General features: G+C 38.7%; 1 pseudogene; it reads right to left on the reverse strand.

Annotated features, from left to right (window-relative positions):
* Positions 1-1,345: 1,345 nt before the first annotated feature.
* Positions 1,346-7,008, reverse strand: LOC112678138 (40S ribosomal protein S23-like; annotated as a pseudogene).
* Positions 7,009-9,938: the final 2,930 nt, after the last annotated feature.

The following is a 9,938-nucleotide window of genomic DNA, read 5'->3' on the forward strand; positions in this document are numbered from 1 at the left end:
AATGACCCAAGTAATGGGTCATTGATACTTTTTCACTATAGCCCATGAAGTGGGCATCTTCAAACATGTAGATACCAGTCTTCAAGCCTCATAAAACAACACTACTTCCTGTAAAGATTTCCACATACAAACAAATTCCCCTGCATGCCATGAGGAATGCTACAAAGCAAGGCAACCTATAATTACACTTCCAATAAATGCAAATGCACAAAATAGTTTCAAAACGGTTGCCACAGATTTCAGCAATACCTTTTGGTTTACCATATGCATAACCGACTAGCTCGAACTTGACTTAAAAAATCAAAATAATGCTAAATGCCTGGTACATTTGTAGAAGGAAATGCCAACAGCACCATGTGCTACAGATAAGTGAGACTATGATAGAAAGTGAAGCCCAAGAGATCAAAATTCTTCACATCTACTTCCTCCTTAATAAATTATTATAATTTCAGACAGTATTAATGGAACCCAAATATCAGCTGAAATCTACTTCTCCTTGATTCAAACATCCCATGGGTTGTAGAAGACCAAAGTCCTCTCCAAAAGTTCTACACAGTTGGGGGGATGAAGAAAGGTGTTGCTGGTATGTTGACAAGGCTGCCTTGCCTCTGAATGCCTGCTTCTGCCTAATTTGTTCATGTTTTTGTTTGGTTCTTTTTGTTTGTGCTCACCCTATTCTATCCTACCTGGAACAAGGTCTTTCCCATTACTCTAAATCGGAAAACAAAAGCATGAATGCTTAGGACAGACTTTACTAAAGGCTAAGGAGTCAGGGCAATTTACAACTGCAGAAACAGAAACAATCTCATCAAATATTAAACATTCTTGCTCTTAAAAATCCTTCAATCACCCCAATTGATGGGAATTTCCACTCACTGCCTTTACCCTCTGTGGCCCCCCAGCATCACAGCTCCTTCCCGGCTACTCTCCTCTTCTCCCTCTCCTCTCCTTTATCTTCCCAACCCCAGCTCAACTCTCTGCCTGCCCAGCCTTCAAAAAATTCATACTAAGACCCCTTCAGATATTTAGACCCAATATGGTACGCAGCAGAATGAAACAAATCTTCAAGGGACAAGATCCATTTACCTTTGAAGCCAAATGTTGTTGGTCTTGCCCTTTCCCCCATTGATAGTATAATCATGTTTGTTTGTTAATGTAATTTGTCACAGGATTTGAAAATCTGGAGAAATGAGTGATTTATGTCTTTGTATATCAAAACCTTTTTAAAATATAAAATTCAAATTAACCCAAGTATTCAAAGTAATTCTAATGAGCCAGGTCTCACATTTGGAGGGGGTAGGGAGCACATGAAAATTTATTACTGTCATGTCTTCACCATCAAAACTTATGATCTTGGTCTTGCCTTCCTGCCTTTTTACAAGATCAGAAGAGACACATTGGCAACTTAGACAACCTTAAAGTGAATTCCAGGAGTGTCACCGACAGCATGACCTTTGGGACCAAATCCTACAACCAGAACTTCATCATTTTTCTCAATAAAATTCAAACAACCATCATTGGGTTTTTTTTGGGGGAGGGGCGTCATTTTTTATTTTATTTTTTTGCCATTTTTGATCAGCGAGACCCTGACATACTTCCTGATGCCAGAATTTGGCTGTTTGGCTTCAACCTCTACTTTTCCCAGCACAGTTCCCTTTGCACGGGAAGCATCTCCAAAAGGATTGGCTTTCAAGACTGTGCCCAAATGGGCTTTCTTGTCCTGTTTATCATGCCACGTCTGATCTCATCGGTGACTATGAAGATTCCTGGCAATATGACACTTGCCCAACCTGCCAGCACCATGGCCCTAAGCAAAAGAGACACCAGGTCCCTCATTTTGTGTCCATGTTTGTTCAGTCTTAAACTTCTCCATATGGAGGGCCATGCTGGCTCAGTGTCTTGAGGCACTTTCTCTGATACAACTATCTCCAACTGCTACAGAGCCTCTAAGAAAGATGGGAGTGGTCTTAACATGAGTGAATTGTGACAGTTAAGAGACTAATCTTGGGCAGCCCAGGTGGCTCAGCGGTTTAGCGCCACCTTCAGCCCAGGGCCTGATCCTGGAGACCCAGGATCAAGTCCCACGTCAGGCTCCCTGCATGGAGCCTGCTTCTCCCTCTGCTTCTCCCTCTGCCTCTCTCTGTGTGTCTCTCATGAAAAATTAAATAAAATCTTTAAAAAATAATAATAATAATAATCTTTTCCAGTTTCTAACTGACTTTTGTTATCACATAAATGTGACCCTAATTACTTTCTCTTCCAAATTGGGTTTGTTTGTTTGTTTGTTTTTTGGCTTTCTGTAGATCAAATTTGTTTACAAATCATGTGCCTTCGTACTGTTTTCAATAATTTGTAGTCATGTAATAAATGACAGTTAAATAGGGGCAGAGTCTTTCATTCTCAAACGTCACTATCTGGAGTGTCACTAATCCTAGTATTCAATTCCCAAATATGAAGCAAGTCTAAATGATACCACACTTTCACACTTTTCTTTTTTGGTCGGGTTATTAATCTAATAATATCAGTTTGGGATCAGTATACTTTGAAAAAAAAAAAAAAAGGAAGAAGTATTTTTGCTAAAGAGGAAAAGAGTTCCCAGGTTTACCTTTTTTCTTCATCTAGCCAAAGCCATATTTCTGGCTAAAGGTGTTTCTTACTCACCTTGTTATTCAATTCATGGTTTAGAGATGCCCTGGAGGCAGAGATGATTGCTGAAGGCTTATTCTATCCAGCCCTATGACTCATCAATCCTATGAGTCCACAGTTTGTAATTATAACATAATGGAAGATATTATTTTATGAAAGGAGAAGCTATGACTTGTCCAAAAAAGGAATACAGCTTATAGTAAATATAAGAGGAATTAGAACACAAGTTAACAAACACTTTCCTTTTGTATGAACAGGATTTGAAAGAGTCATTTTAGATAGGAAACAGAGACGCCTAAAGCTTAATTTATTATTTAAAACACTTGGTTTATTCTTTATGAAAAATTTATCCTAAGTTATGTGGGTTTTCTCTTGAGAAATTAAGCTTTTGAAGAAAAGGGTTTAAATATTTTAATATTAATTAAAATGTATTTTTACTAAAAAAAATGTATTTTTACTTATTCAATTACTTAAGTTTATATTTTAAATTTCCTTTTACTGTTGATATACTTTCACTTAATTAACAAAAAATGCATCACTACCATAATATAAACACACGTGTTTTAAAAAAAAGCAAGCGATCTGCCAATATGATGAGTAGCTACATTTAAAATGCAAATCCTTTATGAACCAACTGACTTACAGTAATTGTGCTGTATTTTTCCATTACAGACAAGAGCATTTTGGACTATCTTATGAATTCAGAGTCCAGGGAATTCCAATGAGATAATGTCATTGACCTTGAGTACAAATAATCAGTGGTGAATATTGTAATATGATAATGTGAAAGTTGCAAGGAGCTCATTCTCAGACTCTACCAGAAAACCTGCTAAATCAACAATAGGATGAGACACAGTGTGAACTAAGAGAGCAGAACTCTAAGGCATGTTACCTAAAATAGAAAGGCTTCTAAACAACTGAGAGATTAAGTGTGAGCTCTCACGATTAACTGCTATTAAATTAGTTTGGCTTGTGAGCATCTATCATGTACCTATCAGCCCTGTGTCACTTAAGTGGCCAAAGGTAAATGTCAACTTTCAGCTGAGCGGTTCTCATTGGGTAGTTCCTTCTGCCTATTGTATCATTTAAATCAACTAGTGTTCCTACCACTCTGAAAGTATGCAGCTTCCTCAGAAATGCCCGTTTCTGCAAGCAGCACAGTCCTCGGTGAATAAAAGACAAATACTGACTCTTTAAAGGGGAATACCATAGGAGAACGGGATTATCTGAGCCACGCTATGTACGTTTACACCCACAGGCTGCCAAAAAAATCCTTGATATTTGTCAGAAATGCAGTTGTAATTAGGGAAAGCAGAAGAAAACCAACCTCAGTTTGCTAACTGACCTGAGGCATCTAATTTATGTACATGTTCATTTTGTTAAAACATGCAAGCAAAGAGCTATTGGAAGCCATATGCCATTCGTTATGAAAAGCACATTCCTTTAGTCTTTGTAACAAAAGCCATATGGCTTTCCGAAAGTTAATTATATCATAAATATGCTGTAATAGTGGGGAGTGTGGTCTAGCAATTGCTGGAAGAAACTTTTGAGACCTGGCTTTGAGTCAATTTCTCAATGGATTCCATTTAGAACCTTGGGGGAAGTGACATGGTCATTGAGCCTCCGTTTCCCAATATTCAAAGTGAAGACCATAATAATATGGAACCTACGTGGGAGAAGAAAATGGAAATGTCTTCCCACTTAAAGGTAAAATAATGCTTCAGACTATAACTCGGGTCAATAAAACAGTAAAGCAGTAAAAGATTTTTTTTGAAATACTGATTGGTTCATCAAAACGGTCTCTTCCTCCTTCTAATACATCCTTCCCACCATTGCCAGAGTAGTCTTTCTGGAGGTTGTTTAACTCCATTGTTAAATGTTACTTATAAAATAGCACTTGAACTCTATAAATGGCCTTTATAGTCTGCCCCAGCCTGCTGTCCAGATGCATCTGCCAGCAGTCTCTCCCTGCCCTGACACACAGGCATACACACCATATCCCAAGACAGATCATTCTCGTTTATTTCTCTGTGTGTTTCAAGGTCTGCTCCTCTGGCCTGCTCCCTTGGAAGAGGCCCTACCTCCTCTTCACCACTTATTTCCTATATGCGTCAAGACCCAGACCGTCATCTTACCCATGGTGAGATGTTGGACTTCCTCAGGCCATTTGTAGTTCCCTGCTCGAAGCTACCATGGCACTTGCTGCATACCTTCTTAAACACTTATTAGATTGTGCAGTCTTTATTTGTAAACATACCCCCTTCTCCTCCACCAGAATTGGGCTTCCGAAGTAGAGAGTCTAAAGCCTGGCAAATAGTAGGTACTCAATAGTATTGAGTTTACTAGTTTATCGTCCACTTTTTAAAAATAGAGGCAACTGGCTATTTGACCCCGGGAGTCAAGTTTTTAACTAGTTTCCATATTCATTTCAACCTTTCAACTCTCCCTCCATCTGTAACATTTTCTAATAGTCCAGAAAATGACCCCAAGGGACTCATAATGTTCTACCAACAACAGACTCTTCCACTGCGCTATCTTTTTGATGCAAGAAAATGAAAGGATTTTAGAACATTTTTAAACAAAGATTAAAGCCAAGAGTTTTCTGGTTAAACTTCAGCTAACCAAAAAATTAAATGAAACACAGTCCTCATTCCTGAAGCATTTCAGTTAATCATGGTTTTATGGAAACTTAATCCAGCACAGAGGCTGAACTGAAACAAGACAGCCAACAAGTCCAACAGATAATTACATCTTCATCTGACATAACCAAACTGGGTATAGTTGTGCATGGCGTAATAGTAATGAATGTAAATTGTCTAACATTAAATTCTCATCTCAGCGATACAAAACATTGCTCTAATAGCCTAATTTGACTTTTTAAAAATGTTACTTCATTATGCTTCTGGTTTACACTTAAATGAGACAGAAAAACCTCTCTCAGACTCCATAGGATTTGGATTTTCTAAAAAGTGGGTGTCCAAAGAATCCTCGTTCAGAAACTAAATCATCTCCACATGTGCTAAGAGTAGCAAAAAGAAAGAAAGAGAGAGAGAGAGAGAGAAAGAAAGAAAGAAAGAAAGAAAGAAAGAAAGAAAGAAAAAGAAAGAAAGAGAAAGAAAGAAAGAAAAGAGAGAACATTTATGTCTGATACGCACATAACTTGGAAAAAAACCAAAAGAATGTCTGAAAGTTAAAGAGGAGAGAGGGCAGAGAGTCTGACTTACAAATTGGTTGGGAGCTATTTTATAGGGAACAAGTTTTAGGATCTGATTTAAGGGCAAGGCAACAGGGAAATACTAATAATAATAAAGGCAAGAGGGAATCATTGATATAGTTGAGCTCCAAAACTTTAATTTCCTCAAAATAGTTTCCAGATGGTTAAGAATGTCTTTCTATGTACAGTATTTTCAGGAGCAAAATAAAAAGTTATCCATTAGCTTACATGGTAATTTTTCAGCAAGATGCCACATTCATTTTAAATTGTCATTGCTGATATCAACCCTTTGATGTTGGAGACACCTGCCTGGGGGCCAGCAGCATACTCTATCAGAATGTCAGGAACTGTCACGAGGACCTGGGCCCTGGGAGACAGGGCTGTGCGTCATGGGTATGTAGCAATTCTGTGCTTTGATGTCTACTTTCCCTCCAGAAGGAGAGTACTAACCAAATGTCTCAAGATTTTCTCCTTTCTTCCCTCTGCATCTATAGGATGCAAGTCATGGAATGATTACAGGGAAGAAGTAACGAAAAGATTACAGAGGGAAATAAGGTGGCATTTCTTGATTCTTCTTTTCATCTCAGTGACAACAGACCCAGACTGGGACTCAGAAGACTGGAAGCTCATCCTCAAACCCATTTCTTTGCTAAATTAATGAATTTCTCTGTACTTCACTTTCTCTGCCGTCCTTCTATTTTCTTAATAGAAATATGACAGTATGAATAACCCTAGTAACTGCATGCGCATTTCTTAAAAGTCTACTATATAAACACAACGACTTTTTAAATTACCAAACCATGCATTCATTCATTCATTCGACAACTACGTTTGAACGCCTGCTATATATCAAACTCTGCTGAAATTTAATGGTAATTAAAACACGGTACCTCTTCTCATGGAGTTTAAAGTCTAATTTGGAAGCCAAGGACTGATCAAATAATCACACACATAGGGAGTTACAAACTGGTGTGTATATAATTACAATACACAGTTAGTAGCGGTGGTGGTATTATCTTCATTCTACAGATAAGGAAACTGAGGCCCACTCCCGGGGATTAAATAACTTACCTGCTGTCATACAACCAGTAAGTAGAGTCAAAATTCAAGCCCAGCCTCTTGTTCCTACCGTTTGTCTGCTGAAACATGTCGAAAACTATGGTTTTTTGGTAAAATAATCTAGACAGCATGTTCAAAACCTATCTCTGTCCCCTCACTGTTCTGCTGGTGATTTTAACCGCCTCACACAAAGGATAAATTCCACTTGGTAACTCTTTGTGAGAGTTACATTTAAAACAAAGAAAAGCAAAACTTTCAATTCCTTTCAATCAGAAATTTGATCTACTAGGATAAAAAAAAAAAAGGAGATGATTTCCTAATTGCTTTTAGAAAACAGGAGGCTCTGTTGCTCATGTTTTAGCAAAATGTCTTCTCCCATTGTCCTTGCACAGTAAGCTGTACATAGGTTGATAGAATTTCTACCCTGAAGGAAATGATTCTAAAATTTGATGCAATGCAATGTGAAATGGTGCCATCAGTCTATATTTGAGTCTTAAAAATAAGGTGGGAAAGCCAGACCTGAACAGACCTCGCTCCACACCATTTTGAGGCTAGAAACGCATCTACAGAAGGTATGTTGTTGTAATTACTACAACATTTTCATCTCAAATCATGCTGCTTCCCAGGCTTCAGCCATGCCAGAAGATTTCAAGAGCAAAAGAAAAAAAGGAGCACAGCAAAGGAGACGTGCTCTGACAAGTTAGTGTGGAATGCCTTTTGACTTTTTCTTACAGCGGAAAGATTCTTTGGGGGATGAAGATTAAGCAATCATCAGAAATGAGCCTCCTCATATGACTAGAGAATTAGCACAGAGACTATTTTTTGAACTTAAAGCATCAGAAGCCCAGATTGAAATGAAGAATTACTACAAACAACTAACCATCGTTACGCTTGATACTGCTTACAAGACAAAACAGGAATCTTTTGGGCAACTGCCATCAAGATGTGTTAGGGAGCAGGAATTTCACTCGTGCGCAGAAAATTGAGAACATGAAAAATTGTGTATAGTTGTTGAGATGTATAAACATCTGAAACAAAAATAACACAAGAATCTATAAAAGCACTTTTCTTCTCAGCAGGGTCCATGAAATACATGGAGTGCTGATTAGTCCTTATTTTGTAAATGGGGAGGGGTGGGGGGAGGAAGCCCAGCTCTAACATGACAAGTTAATACTTTAAGAAAAAGAATATACCAGAATATGCGGGCCCACATCACTCCTTAACAGAACTCCAACTTGAATCTCCTAAACTTGTCATGAAAATGTTAGCTTTAAGCAGGTGTGCTTTCTCAGGAATGGGAGGGGTCCAGCTAAATAATTGGTGATTGGCCACCAGGAAGCAAAATGTAAATGAGGAAGATAAGTGGGGGAACCTCCCCACCCAGTATCATATTAAAAATAAGTGTCTTCACATAGGTCAGAATGGCAGACTATTTTCCATTCCCTTCACTCGACTCTTTAGTCCTGTAAATAAATAAGAATGCTCTTTCTCCACATCCTCTCCAACTTTGGTTTTTTCCTGTCATGTTAATTTTCCCCATTCTCACTGGTGTGAGGTGGGATCTCACTGTGGTTTTGATTTGTATTTCCCTGATGGCAAGTGATGTGGAGCATTTTCTCCTGTGCTTGTTGGCCATGCGGATGTCTTCTTTGGTGAAATGTCTGTTCATGTCTTTTGCCCATTTCACGATCGGATTGTTTGTTTCTTGGGTGTTGAGAAACGAACAAAGGGTAGTGGAAGGGGAGGCGGCGAGAGGTGAGGTGACTGGGTAACAGGCACTGAGGAGGGCACTCGATGGGATGACCACTGGGTGTTATACTATATGTTGGCAAATCGAACTTCAATTAAAAAAAAAAAGGTAAAGCTTAATAAGTTACTTTCAAATGGGTTAAAAAAAAAAAAAAAAAAAAGAATGCTCTGAGCAAGATACACCCAGCAAGAGACACACCCCTTTCAGACAAAAGCTAAGCTTTGTCTGCTTTCCCAAGGTGGCCTAGATTTTAGAGCTAAGATACTGAGGTGGGAACAGTTGGAAGAACTGGCTAAACTAACTTTCTCCGCCAGAAGCGGGCGTAGGAATGATGTAGGAAATAAAGGGATCTCCCAGACCAGCTTTTCCTGTTTTAAGCCACTTATAACCAAGCTTAGGGGTCTTAGTACATAGGAGCCTAATGACTGGATTTCAATTTGAAGAACGAAATGATTTAGAATGAAATGCAGCCAGCCGCAGCGCCGCATGACTAAGAGTCCACTGAGGCAGACCTTTTGTCTATTAACAAAAGACCTAGGAAGTGTTATGCCAAACAAATCAAAGTTCGATCTTTAGGGGAACTTAACAATTGTCTGGGAAGTGCCCGCGAAATAGCCATGCAAATTTTCAAAGCAACAAACCGTAAAAGCGAGCCCGTATGGCTCAAACTGGGTAATGAATCACAGCCAGTGTTTATCAAATGCCAGACACTTTACAAACATCTTAACCTCCATTTCACAGATGAACAAACTGAGGCTCATAGGGCTTATTTGCCTTGCCCAAGGTTACATAGAGGTTGGCTATATATCCTGCTCTTCTCTCTACCATCACTCACCACCCGTAGATACAGTGCCCTACTACTATTGTAGCGCGGGTAACCTGGAAAAATCATTATAAAATAATGTTGAATGAAAAAAATAATATGAACTGTGTACATCACAATCATGTAAAAGTTCATATGCAGGTAAGAAAGAAATGGAAGGAAATAGGAAGCACATTTAAAAGTCGTGTTAGGGTGGTAGGGTTATGGAGGAGTCTTGAAAATTCCTCTTTATGTTTTTGCAAATAGATAAATACTTGTCAAATGTTTAAATGATTATGCACTGAGGAGCATGTTCAGAACCAGGTAATATCAATCACCAGGGAAGACTGCCCGGATAAGGCGGGTTTTCGTGACCATCTTGGGGTTATGTTGGCCAAAGGGAGAAAGAAGTTGCCAGAGCAGTGACAAGGCTCTTAATTCAGCAAATTCAAAGGCACTAAAATAAA

Source organism: Canis lupus, chromosome 27 (genome assembly GCF_003254725.2).
Source record: "Canis lupus dingo isolate Sandy chromosome 27, ASM325472v2, whole genome shotgun sequence".
Classification (NCBI taxonomy): domain Eukaryota; kingdom Metazoa; phylum Chordata; class Mammalia; order Carnivora; family Canidae; genus Canis; species Canis lupus.